The 14007-nt window shown below is 39.5% G+C and overlaps 1 protein-coding gene and 1 pseudogene across 2 annotated transcripts in view; one reads left to right on the forward strand and one right to left on the reverse strand.

Annotated features, from left to right (window-relative positions):
* Window positions 1–5687: 5687 nt before the first annotated feature.
* On the forward strand, window positions 5688–7517 carry LOC308506489 (maternal embryonic leucine zipper kinase-like; annotated as a pseudogene). Its single transcript has 3 exons — window positions 5688–5735; window positions 5822–5937; window positions 6070–7517. The product of its transcript is annotated as a maternal embryonic leucine zipper kinase-like (transcript).
* Window positions 7518–10921: 3404 nt separating this feature from the next.
* Window positions 10922–14007, reverse strand: part of PLEKHF2 (pleckstrin homology and FYVE domain containing 2) — a 136328-nt gene continuing 133242 nt past the window's right edge. The window contains exon 3 of the transcript XR_013994733.1: window positions 10922–13171. The gene's annotated coding sequence lies outside the window, so the exon portion shown is untranslated. The remainder of the gene's footprint in view (window positions 13172–14007) is intronic.

The following is a 14007-nucleotide window of genomic DNA, read 5'->3' on the forward strand; positions in this document are numbered from 1 at the left end:
CAAGGGACTGAGAACATATTTGAGGTAATAATGTCCGAAAACTTCCCTAACCTGATGAAAGAAACCAACATACAAGCCCAGGAAGTGCAGAGAGTTCCAACCAGGATAAACCCAAACAGGCCCACACCAAGACACATTATAGTTAAAATGGCAAAGCTTAAAGACAAAGAGAGAATCTTGAAAGCAGCAAGAGAAAGGCAGAAGGTTACATACAAGGGAACTCCCATAAGACTATCAAATGACTTTTCTACAGAAACATTGAAGGCCAGGAGGGAGTGGCAGGAGATACTCAAAGTGATGGAACACAAAGGCCTACAACCTAGATTGCTTTATCCAGCAAGGCTATCATTTAAAGTTGATGGAGAGATAAAGAGCTTCCCAGAAAAGAACAAACTGAAAGAATTTATTACAACCAAGCCAGCATTGCAAGAAATACTAAAAGGACTTCTGTAAATAGAAGAAAGATGAAAACAATTTACTACAAATTTAAAAATGGCAATAACTATGTACCTATCAATAATCACTTTAAATGTAAATGGATTAAACGCTCCAATCAAGAGACATAGGGTGGCTGAGTGGATAAGGAAGCAAGACCCTTGTATGTGCTGTATACAAGAGACTCATTTCAGATCAAAAGACACACACAGGCTGAAAGTGAAGGGTTGGAGTAACATATTTCATGCAAATGGAAGCAAAAAAAAAGCTGGAGTTGCAATACTTATATCTGACAAAATAGACTTTAAAATGAAGAACATATTAAAAGACAAAGATGGGCACTACATAATAATAAAGGGATCAATCCGACAAGAGGACATAACCCTAGTAAACATCTATGCACCTAACATAGGACCACCTAAATATATAAAACAGGTACTGATGGACATAAAGACAGAGATCAACAGCAACACTATCATAGTAGGGGACTTCAACACACCTCTGACAGCAAGGGACAGGTCCTCCAGACAGAAAATCAATATGGAAACAACAGCCTTAAATGATACTTTGGAGCAGTTGGATTTAATTGATATTTTCAGAGCATTTCACCCCAATGCTGCAGAATACACGTTCTTCTCAAGTGCACATGGAACATTTTCTAAGATAGATCATATGTTAGGACACAAAACAAGCCGTGATGAATTTAAGAAAATTGAAATCATACCAATTGTCCTCTCTGACCACAGTGCTATGAAATTAGAAATGAACTACAGGGGAAAAAAACCAGGAAGATACACCAATTCATGGAGGCTGAATAACATGTTGCTAAATAATGAATGGGTCAAGCAGCAGATCAAAGAAGAAATCAAGATATCTCGAGACATATGAGAATGAGAACACGACGACCCAAAATCTATGGGATGCTGCGAAAGCAGTCCTAAGAGGGAAGTTCATAGCACTGCAGGCCTACCTAAAGAAACAAGAAACATCACTAATTCACAGTTTATCTTCACACTTAAGGGATCTGGAAAAAGAACAGCAAAATAAACCCAAAGGGAACACAAAGAAGGAGATAATAAGGATCAGAGCAGAAATAAATGAAATAGAAACCAGAAAAACAATACAAAAGATCAATGAATCCAAGAGTTGGTTCTTAGAGAAGATAAACAAAATTGACAAACCTTTAGCCATACTCATTTAAAAAAGGAGAGAGAGGACCCAAATTAATAAAATCAGAAATGAAAGAGGAGAAGTGACAACAGACACCACAGAAATACAAAAAATTTTAAGAAATTACTATGAGCAACTATATGCCAACAAATTTGACAACCTTGAAAAAATGGACAATTTTCTAGAGGCGCACAACCTTCCAAGGCTAACTCAAGAAGAAACAGAAAGCCTGAACAGTCTGATTACCACCAGGGAAATTGAATCAGTAATCAATAATCTCCCAACAAACAAGAGCCCTGGACCAGATGGCTTTACAGGTGAATTTTTCAAAACATTCAAAAAAGAATTATCACCTATTCTCCTCAAGCTCTTCCAAAAAATCCAGAAGGAAGGAAGACTCCCAAACACTTTTTCCGAAGCCACTATCACCCTGATCCCAAAAGCAGACAAAGACACCACAAAAAAAAAAAACTACAGGCTGATATCTCTAATGAACATAGATGCAAAAATTATCAACAAAATATTAGCAAACAGAATTCAGCAATACATTAAAAAGATGATACACCATGATCAAGTGGGATTCATCCCTGGTATGCAGGGGTGGTTCAACATCCGCAAATCAATTAATGTGATACACCACATTAACAAAATGAAAAATAAAAATCACATGATCATATCAATAGATGCAGAAAAAGCATTTGATAAAATACAGCAACCTTTTATGATAAAAACCCTTAAGAAAGTGGGAATAGAGGGATCATATCTTAACATAATAAAGGCCATATATGACAAACCCACAGCTAACATCATACTCAATGGGGAAAAGCTAAAACCATTCCCCCTAAGATCAGGAACAAGACAAGGTTGCCCACTTTCTCCACTTCTATTCAACATAGTGCTGGAAGTTCTAGACACAGCAATCAGACAAGAGAAAGAAATAAAAGGCATCCAAATTGGTAAGGAGGAAGTAAAATTATCATTATATTCAGATGATATGATACTATATATAGAGAACCCTAAAGACTCCACCAAGAAACTATTAGAACTGATAGATGAATTTAGTAAAGTAGCAGGATATAAAATTAATATTCGGAAATCAGTTGCATTTGTATATACCAATGATAAAATAGCAGAAGGAGAAATTAAAAAAACAATTCCATTTACAATTGCTCCAAAGACCATAAAATATCTGGTAATAAATCTAACCAAAGATCTAAAAGATCTGTACTCAGAAAATTATACAACACTGAAGAAAGAAATGAAAGAAGACATAAATAGATGGAAACACATTCCATGTTCATGGATAGGAAGAATTAATATAGTTAAAATGTCCATACTCCCTAAGGCAATATACATATTCAACGCAATTCCTATCAAACTACCAACGACGTTTTTCACAGAAATAGAACATATAATCCTAAAATTTATATGGGACCATAAAAGACCCCGGATAGCCTCAGCAATCTTGAGAAATAAGAACAAAGTGGGAGGTATAACGATACCTGATTTCAAACTATACTACAAGGCTACAGTAATCAAAACAGCATGGTACTGGCATAAAAATAGACACATAGATCAATGGAACAGAATAGAGATTCCAGACGTAAATCCATGCCTATATGCCCATCTAATCTACGACAATGGAAGCAAGAATGTACGATGGGGTAAAGACAGTCTGTTCAATAAGTGGTGTTGGGAAACCTGGACAGACACATGCAAGAAAATGAAGCTGGACCACCTCCTTACACCATATACAAAAACAAATTCAAAATGGCTTAAAGACTTAAATGTAAGATCTGAAACCATAAAATATCTAGAAGAAAATATAGGAAGAAACTTCACGGACATTACCCAGAGTAAGATTTTCACTGATATATCCCCTCGCGCGAGGGAAGTAAGAGAAAAAATAAACATGGGGGATTACATCAAACTAAAAAGTTTTTTCACAGCAAAGGAAACCATCAATAAAACAAAAAGGGATCCTACTGTATGGGAAAAGATATTTGCCAATGATATATCTGATAAGGGATTAATATCACAAATCTACAAAAAACTTACTCAACTCAACTCCAAAAAAACAAACAACCCAATTAAAAAATGGGCAGAGGACTTGAGGAGACATTTTTCTAAAAAGGACATACAGAAGGCAAGAAGACATATGAAGAAATGCTCAACCTCACTAACCATCAGAGAAATGCAAATAAAAACCACAAGGAGATACCACCTCACTCCAGTCAAAATGGCTATCATCAATAAATCAACAAACAACAAATGCTGGCGTGGATGTGGAGAAAAGGGAACGCTAGTGCACTGTTGGTGGGATTGCAGATTAGTGCAGCCACTATGGAAAACAGTATGGAGGTATCTCAGGAATCTGAAAATGGAACTACCCTATGATCCAGTAATTCCACTCCTAGGCATCTACCCGGAGAAATCCAAAACTCCAATTCAAAAATCTGTATGCACTCCTATGTTTATTGCAGCACTTTACACAATAGCCAAGATATGGAAACAACTGAAATGCCCATCGGTAGATGACTGGATTAAGAAGCTGTGGTACATTTATACAATGGAGTATTACGCAGCCATAAAGAAGAAAGAAATCTTATCATTTGCAGCAACATGGATGGATCTAGAGAACATTATGTTAAGTGAAATAAGTCAGAAAGAGAAAGACAAGTACCATATGATCTCACTTATATATGGAATCTAAAGAAAAGACTATGTGAATGAACTAATCAGAAACAGTTTTGGGGACACAAAGAAAAAACCGAGAGTTGTTAGATGGGTGTGTGGGAGGGGGTTGGGGATAAGGGGAAAGGTGAAGGGATTTGGAAGCAGCTGGTAACCACAAGATGGCCTCAGGGTTTTTTTGAAAATTAATTTGGGGAAGGTATTCAATAATGTTGTAAAAGATTTTGTTGGGTATCCGATGGACATGCATCCTATTTGGGAGACCACCTCAGGGATACTGTGGATACCTGATCATGGCATTGTACACCAGAAGCTAAACATTAATGAATGCCAACTATAATTTTATATATATAATGTGATGGTTCAGTGTGAGGTCGGAGGGATAGTGGATGGGGGGAGGGGGGTTCACAGTGTGAGGGATATAAATGATGAACGTCTAAGTATTACCTTGTCTTGTACACCTGAAACTAATAAATAAATAAATAAATAAATAAATAAGATTAAATTATATAACATGAAAAGTAACTCAGATTCAGAATATGTGCTTACATGGGTTCTTATTTTTCCTTCTGAAAGTAGTGCTGTCTAAATTAACATAAAAGTGCAGCATGTTTCTTACAGCAAAGCATTTTACCACATGTTTATTTTTTCATTCCCTAGAATTCCTTATGAGAAAAACAGCTATGCTGTTATTTTTATTTTATAACTAGTAAACATGGCCAGCTTAATTTTTATATGAATTGAAATTACAACTTTCGAAAACAAAACAAAAAACCGCTCACCCTAGCTTCTTCTGTGTGGTTTAAACCTAATTGATTATCATGAAGGCGTTCTAGGCCTTTCACAGTATCTTTGCAACTTCATCTGCCTCTGCTTCTCTCCCCTCCAAACAAAAATATCCTACCCACTGTCCCTTAGATACACCTCACGTTTTACTGCCTTCTTGATGTTCCCACTCTTCGTCCTGCTATCAAAATTCAACTTATTTTTCAATACCTCATCTTGTACACCATTGATTCTCAGAGTGTTGTCCACTCTCAGGGGAGTTCCCAGGAATCTTTCAGGGATCCATATGGTCAAACCTGCTTTCATAACACTAAGATATTATTTCCTTTTTTACTGTGTTTCCTTTTTCACTAATGTGTTTCCATTAGTGCAAATGTAGGTAAACCTGCTGACACCTTACATCATCCAAAGCAGTGGCATTATGCACCTGCAATACAAAAACCAGTTTCACTTCAGAATGTTTTTGAGAGCCCAAACCACACACTCGAAAAGTCTGCTAGGTGTTTTCCTCCCTCTCCGTTTCACCTCGGACCAGGTGGGCTCCTCCATCCCTCCGCCTCTCAGGCTTTTTGAGTGAACTTCTAGGAGAACCGTGAAAGATTATGATTAACTTCTCAAAAACTATGAATTATATGAAACTATTGGGACAGGTGGCTCTGCAAAGTTCAAACTTGCCTGTCATATCCTCACTGGAGAAATGGTAGCTATAAAAATCATGGATAAAAGTGCACTAGGGAGTGATTTGCCCTGAATCAAAATGGAGATTGATGCTTTGAAGAACCTGAGACATCAGCATATATGTCAACTCTACCATGTGTTAGAAACAGCCAACAAAATATTCATAGTTCTTGAGTATTGTTCTGGAGGAAAACTGTTGGACTACATGATTTCCCAGGATCGCCTATCCGAGGAAGAGACCTGAATTGTCTTCCGTCAGATCATGTCTATGGTTGCTTATGTGCACAGCCAGGGCTATGTTCACAGGGACCTCAAACCAGAAAACTTTCTGTTTGATGAATATCATAAATTAAAGCTGATTGACTTTGGTCTCTGTGTGAAACCCAAGGGTAACAAGAATTACCATCTCCAGACATGCTATGGGAGTCTTGCTTATGCAGCACCTGAATTAATACAAGGCAAATCATATCCAGGGTCAGAGGCAGATGTTTGGAGCATGGGCATACTCCTATATGTGCTTATGTGTGGCTTTCTACCATTTGATGATGATAATGTCATGGCTTTGTAGAAGATTATGAGAGGGAAATGTGAGGTTCCTAAGTGGCTCTCCCAGTAGCATTCTCCTTCAACAAATGTTACAGGTGGACCCAAAGAAATGGATTTCTGTGAAAAATCTTCTGAGCCATTCCTGGATCTTGCAAGATTACAACTGTCCTGTCGAATGGGAAAGTAAGAATCCTTGGCAGTATGATCACCTCACAGCTACCTATCTTCTGCTTCTAGCCAAGAAGGCTCGAGGAAAACCAGTTCGTTTAAGGCTTCCTCCTGTTTCCTATGGTACCCCACTCACAAATGTCAAGTCAAAGAACTTAAGTCTAGAAGATGTGACCACAAGTGATGAAAGTAATGTGGCTGGATTAATAAACTATGAATGGTGTGACGACAGTTCATCTACAGGTGTGGCTACTCCCTGAACACCACAGTTTGCAAAGCATTGGCCGGAATCAAATGGTCCGGAATCTAAATCAGTAACTCCAGTTTTATACAGAGCATCTGCCAATAAATTAGAGAACAAAAAGAATGTATATATTCCTAAGTCTGCTGTAAAGAATGAAGAGTGTTTTGTATTTCCTGAGCCAGACTCCAGTTAATAAAAACCAGCATAAAAGAGAAATACTACCCCAAATCATTACACTGCACCCTCGAAAATTAGAAACCAGTGCCTGAAAGAAACCCCAATTAAAATGCCAGTCAATTCAGCAGGAACAGAGAACTTAATCACGGGTGTCATTTGTCCTGAGAGGCAGTGTCACTCAGTGGAACTGGATCTCAACCAAGCACATGTAGAGGATACTCCTAAAAGAAAAGGAACCAAAGTGTTTGGGAGCCTTGAAAAGGAGTTGGATAAAGTTATCACTGTGCTTACCAGGAGCAAAAGAAAGGGCTCTGCCAAAGATGGGCCAAAAAGACGAAAGCTTCACTATAATGTGCCCACAACCAAATTAGTGAATCCAGATCAATTCTTGAATGAAATATCTATTCTTCCAAAGAAGCATGTTGACTTTGTGCAAAAGGGCTATACAGTGAAGTGTCAAACACAGTCAGATTTTGGCAAAGTGACAATGCAGTTTGAAATAGAAGTATGCCAGCTTCAAAAACCCAATGTGGTGGGTATCAGGAGGGGGAGGCTTAAGGGTGATGCCTGGGTTTACAAGAGATTAGTAGAAGACATCCTATCTAGCTGCAAGGTATAATTGATGGATGCTTTCCATCCTGCTGGATGAGTATGGGTGTGATACAGCCTATGTGGAGACTGGTACATTTGGTTTGATTGTTCAGGTCCACTGGAACGACAAACTTGTTTCTGAAGAACTATCTTAAAGACCAGTATCTTTTTGTTTTTAAGATTTTTTTTTAATTGGGGAAGGGGTACAGGACTTTATTGGGGAACAGTGTGTACTTCCAGAACTTTTTTTCCAAGTCAAATTGTTGTCCTTTCAATCTTATTTGTGGAGGGTGCCATTCAGCTTCAAGTTGTTGTCCTTTCAGTCTTAGCTGTAGAGGGCGCAACTCACTGGCCCATGTGGGAATCAAACCGGCTACCTCAGCAGTGTTCCAACCACCTGAGCCACTGGGCCGGCCGAGCTTCAGTCTTGATGACAGACAATATCTCATGTCAAGACATACCAGACTTCCAGGAATTAAACATAATTTCTGGAACACATAACCTATACCTTGACACAACATAAAGAAGGCTTAATGTTTGGACATTTGCCTAAATAGGATCACAGATTATTATGAAACAATACTTAATTATCTATTTGACCAAAGTGGCAGTAAATTATTTCAAAGACAGATACAGAAGGTTAGCTCTTACTACTGAGAAAATTCAGTTTTCTGAGAAGGTATGGAAGTTTTCTCCAAGTTGGAGTTTGGGAGACATATTTACAGGACAATTATGTTTCTAATGATTAAAACGACATAAAAAACAAAAAATATATATTTTGATAAAACCCATAATCTTGGCAGATTACTCAAAAAGAAAAACTGTTTAGGAAATTAAGTTTTGGTTTTACATAACTACACCATTGATATTAAAGCTTAATTTTTAAAAACTTTGTAATAACAATTCAATTTTTAGCCAGCTTAATTACACAAGGTAAAATTCTCTTTCCCTTTTATTATATATCTAGTTTGTCCTTCATAACCAGAAGTTGTAGTTTAAACAAAATTACTCTCAATTCCCTTAACAAAATGCATCTTTATTCCTCATACAAAACACATCCTTCTTTTCTTTGCATACACTCACTCCTGTCTCCCTTATTATTTCCAGTAGCTTCAATTACATATATTAGGATTTTTAACCTTTAAAAACCTTAATTTCTAATGAAAACTGATAAGTAAACACTTACAAGCTGTCTTTTATGTTAGTATTCTGGGGCTTGGCAAATTTATAAATACTTCTCAAAATTTTTAGAAATGTGCTTTCTTAAAGTAAATTTCTCACTGTGGCACAAGACATGTTTACTAATAGACCCAAATTTATCTTTAGTTTTTCTGCAATAGGAAGCCAAAATAAGATAAACTTATGTTTGATAATTAATGTTTCAGTATTTTTTCTTATTTTTCAGTGATCTAGATAGTTAATTTCCATCATTAAATTTAACTTAGCAAGACAATTATGTTTCTAATGTCCCAATACTTACAAGTATTTTGAGATGAATAGATAAGGTTTCGGGATTGGCAAAAAGGACTAACAGACCCCTACCTACCTATTGTTGGAATGTTTCTTTCTCTCTGGGAATATTTAGCTTAGAGGAGAAGGCCTAAAAAAATTCTCATCAAACTAGAGAACCATCCAAACACTAGCTGAACAGAATTTCTGTAACTAAAGATGTAAACAAAAAGCCACCTCAAGACTAGTAGTAGGGTGGAAAGAGAAAACAGGCTGGCCCCACACTCACATGTTGCAGTCAAGAATTGGGAGAGACATCTCAGCTGCGGAGCCCCGCCCCCCAAAAGAGCAAGGGATCCAAGCCCTACACTGGGCTCCACATCCCAGAGCACCAGTTCCAGGGAAAGGAGACCCCCTTGCCTCTGGCTGTGAAAATCAGCGGAAATTCCATTGGCCCAAGTGAGATGTAAGGCAGCTGGAAACCCCAGCATCCTCTTAAAGGGCCCACAAACAGATATTCTCAGTCTCAGGCACTCACCCTGGGCTTGGTAGAGGGATTGCTGCGTGGGAGGTATCAGTGACATACGGGAAGAGATTAAGTTGTGTGGCTGCAGGGTGATGGGTAGAGGGAAAGTCACCCTGTGTTGAGCCCTCCTCCTGTGTACCTAGTAGGTGGATGCCATCTTTTCTGTGTTGAGCCCACCCCACACATAGCTAAATCTGAATTTTCACTGGCCTGGTGAGTTCCTCTCACTCCACCCTGATAACTCCCTGAGACTCCACCCCACTTAACTTGCACAATGCCAGAGGCTATTTCATGGCTGACAGGCAGCAAATGTTGGCCTGCACTGCAGCCTTTCTTGGACAACTAGTGAGGGTCAGCAGACCTCAGACAGGTGGCAGCTAGCATCAGTGTGCTCTGAGACTTTTGTGGAGTGGACCCAGGCTCACAACTGGGGTCAAATCTGAATCTGCATTAACCCATTGAATACCACTTGCCCCACACTGGTGACTCCCTGAGACTCCCTCACCTAACTTGGGTGCCACCAGAGGCTGTTATGGCAGCCTGTGGGTAGCCATTGTTGCCCTGCACTGTAGTCTTCCTTGGACAGTTTTCAGGAGTCTGCATGCCACAGGGAGGCAGCAGCTGACATCAGTGTGCTCTGAGCCTTTTTCAGAGTGGTCCCAGGCTTAGAACAAAATCTGCATTAACCAGTTTAAGAGCATTTGCCCAATGCTGGTGACTTCCTGAGACCCTGACCCACCAAACTCCCATGTCACCCAAGTTTCTTTCACTAGCTAAGCCTTATAGGTAGAAGATAGGTGGCAGCAGTCCTCAGGATGCCCTCAGCCTTTTGCTGAGCTGCCCCAGACTGGTTGCTGGTGATGGCCAGGCTCGGATCCCACTTTGGCCTTTCCCACACTCCTCCAGATCCAGTACAGGTAGTGACCAACTGTGGATCACTTTGTACCTCCTACCAGGAAGCCCTGGACGTGTCACAGGCAGCGGCTGACCTGGGCCTGAATAGGAGCCCCTCCCAAGAGACCCAGAACCAGCACACCCAGTGGCCAGCTTCAAATCATGACACCACCTAATTAAACCCACAAGCAGCACACACAAAAGGAGATCTCAGCAGGCACCAGAGAATGCTGGAGCAAATCCCACTCCATGGGGTCAGACCCTGCATAGCCGTTCATACACTGTGATCATGGCCAATACTCACAGTCAGTATGCCTGAAGGTCAGTCCCACCCAATGATGTGCCAAAAACAATCAAGGCTCACTATGGAAAACAGTATGGAGGTATCTCAGGAATCTGAAAATGGAACTACCCTATGATCCAGTAATTCCACTTCTAGGCATCTACCCAGAGAAATCCAAAACTGCAATTCAAAAATCAGTATGTGTGACGGGCCAGCCGCCACGAATTGAACGGTCCCTAAAGGGGGGAGTGGGAATGAAAAAAGAGACACTCACACAAATGATGATGCGGCCGGTCTCCAGGGATGCTGGAGCGCCTGATTTAATCACCTTCACCAATTTATATCCTTTAGGTACGTGCAGTTTAACGTTCACTGGCTTGTGTTATCTTACAGAGAGTAAATTTTCTAACTTCTACAAAGAAACTACAAATCACTACAAAACTCTCCAAAGTAATTATCACATGAAAGAGACTACCAATTATCCTGATAGTCACCATTTATCTGTGTCCAGGAAAACGGCCACTCCCACCTCATTCCTCAGCAACTTGCAAAAATACTCTCAAGGTTCTTTACAGAGATAATGTCTGAGCCAGTTCATTAGGCTTCAGAGCAACAGTAAATAATGGCTCCCCACATCTCCCCCTTTTTTATTTTAATGCAGCAAAAATTTAATATAGCAAAAAGCAAGGTGAAGGTGCCTGGCTTAGGCATCTCAGGATAACCTTATTAACTTGCCCGTCATTGGTATTTGTATTACACAATACAAGCCCTGTCTTAGGTGTTGAAAGGCTCCTTAAGACTTACCCGTCTTTGGCTAACCCGTCCCATTAGGCACAGGGGGGAGAGGGAATCAAGGCCTTGTCTTAAGTTTCAGCTGATAAATATCAGCTCGCAACTCTAGCATTTGATTAATGAAATGCTTTATGAGGATGGGAAGTAGGCACAGAATCACACAGACACAGATGCTCAACATATGAAAAATCAAAATAGAATGAGTGAGATTTGGCATAGAAGGCATAACATTCTTAAGAACATCAATAAATTCTGAAGCAGCCTGGGCAGCATCAAATTTCAATGGCTCAGCTTTTTTTATATTTTTAATCTCATTATGAAGCTGAAGCATATCTAGAGACACATTAGCATCATGCCAAATTCCTTGAAGATGTAAAAACGAACCCGATTTTAATTATATTGACTTTGATTATACTTTTTAGAAGTGACACATATCCAATGATATTCTGAATGACACTCCAAATGAGATCTAACTTTTAAACTCTGAATCACATCTCCCATGTACTGAACTGTATCATACAGGGCATTTACCTTTTGTTCCAATTTTACATCAACATCTTCTTGAATTCCTAAAGCCAAAGTAACATTCTTTGTAAGAGTATTAGCATAATGAGCATTTTGAATAGTTTGAGAAAGAGCTACAGCTGCTGTAGCAGCAGTTGCAACAATAGTAACCAAAGCCATAATTCCTGCAATTAAAAGTCCAACAAACCGTTTTTGTCTGCTTAAGGCATACTCGATTTCTTTAAAAATCTGCAAGCTTTTTTCTGTATACTAAGGACCAGAAATATTAACAGGAAGCATAACAAATGAAGGTTGCTTAAGTACCATAACTTGAGTTCCCTGAGGTACCCATGAGACACAATTTGCAAGAGAACAATTATTGCAAGATACATGAAACTGATTCTCTATAAAATTTACATTAACATTTCCAATCAATAAAGCATAAGGGGAAGGAACACAAGCAGATACATTAATAGTTTTAGTAATAGACCAGTCTCTAGTTCCATCTTTTAAAATAGTTACAGGAGTACAAGGAGTACCTGATTTACAAAACTCAACCATTTGAATAACCTCATCTATTACTCCCATAAGTTTCCATAAAGAATTTTGCTGATACTGTGCATCAGAAATCCAGAGTCCAGCAATCAATTCTCGGTCCCATCCTGACCGATTACTTCTCAACCAGTCAATAATATATCTGTTTGTTCCAGGAATGTCATAACGAAAAGAAGCATTGCCTGGACAGTCTTTCCATGGAACAGTCTCTGTGTTCAATCTCAGTCTCTTATTACAAGATGGACGCGACGGGGGGACGGGCAGAATGACCTGGCGTCCTACAGACCAGTTGCCTAGCATGTTGAGACGAATAGTCCATCCAACTAAAGAATCATTAAGGTGCATGGTAACCGGAGAACTACACAGGCACCCAGATGTTGACTTATTTTTGGCAATACAAATAGGCAAACCTATTCCTTTACCAATATAAGTGAAATTCTTTTCCAAATGCAATTTCATGTGTCCATCAGAAGGCAATCCTAAAGCATGAGTATCATTGACATAGACTGGAATTTCAGGACCATCCCACACAGCAGGGTGGAGGAGAGGTGGATCAGGTACATAGGCCCAATACGTCTGGTCATCTGTTGCATTGCTGAGGGTCATCAGCATCATCAGTAGGTAGAGGGTCCACATGTCGCACCAATCTTTCTGGCAGCCACCGAGGGCTGTCTGCATCCTGTGGAAAAACACAAACATGTCCTCGGCCCCATATGAGGACCGGGTCTGGGCCTTGCCACGAACCCGTAAGTGGGTCCTTCCATTTAACCAAGGCCTGAGGGCTGGCAGAAGGATGCCAAAAGCGATCTGCTGCACTCTTACCATAGGCATCCAAAGTAAAAAAATTTTGAATAAAGAGAGAATGAGACAGGTAATTATGAGGCGTCAGGGGATATAACTCCCCCTTTTTTATTTTTTGTAAATTAATTTTTAATGTGCCATGAGTACGTTTAACAATTCCTTGGCCTTGGGGATTGTAAGGAATGCCAGTAACATGATTAATCGAAAATTGTTGGCAAAATAAAGCAAATTTTTTGCTGGTATAACCAGAGCCATTATCTGTTTTAAGTTTTTTAGGAGTTCCAATCATAGCAAATGCAGCAAGACAATGCCTAATAACATGAGAAGCAGCCTCTCCTGTTTGAACAGTAGCCACAACAAATCCAGAAAATGTATCTATGGAGACATGAACATATTTTAACTTTCCAAACTCAGGTACATGAGTTACATCCATTTGCCAGAGATCATTAGGACATAAGCCTCAAGGATTGACTCCATAATGAGGTACAGGCTGTAAATGTGAACAGTTAGGACACTGTTTCACTATCTGGCGTGCTGCTTCTCTGGGGATCTTACACTGTAATCTCAGGCTCTGGCTATTTTGATGATGGAGGCTATGAGCCTGTTGTGCCTTTTCTATTTGAGTTAAGGCAATGAGCTGCGTAGCAGAATCTGCAATTTGATTTCCTAGAGCTAAAGGTCCTGGAAGATTAGAGTGAGCTCTAATATGGCCAA

Source organism: Rhinolophus hipposideros, assembly GCF_964194185.1.
Source record: "Rhinolophus hipposideros genome assembly, chromosome: 13".
In the NCBI taxonomy this organism is placed as follows: domain Eukaryota; kingdom Metazoa; phylum Chordata; class Mammalia; order Chiroptera; family Rhinolophidae; genus Rhinolophus; species Rhinolophus hipposideros.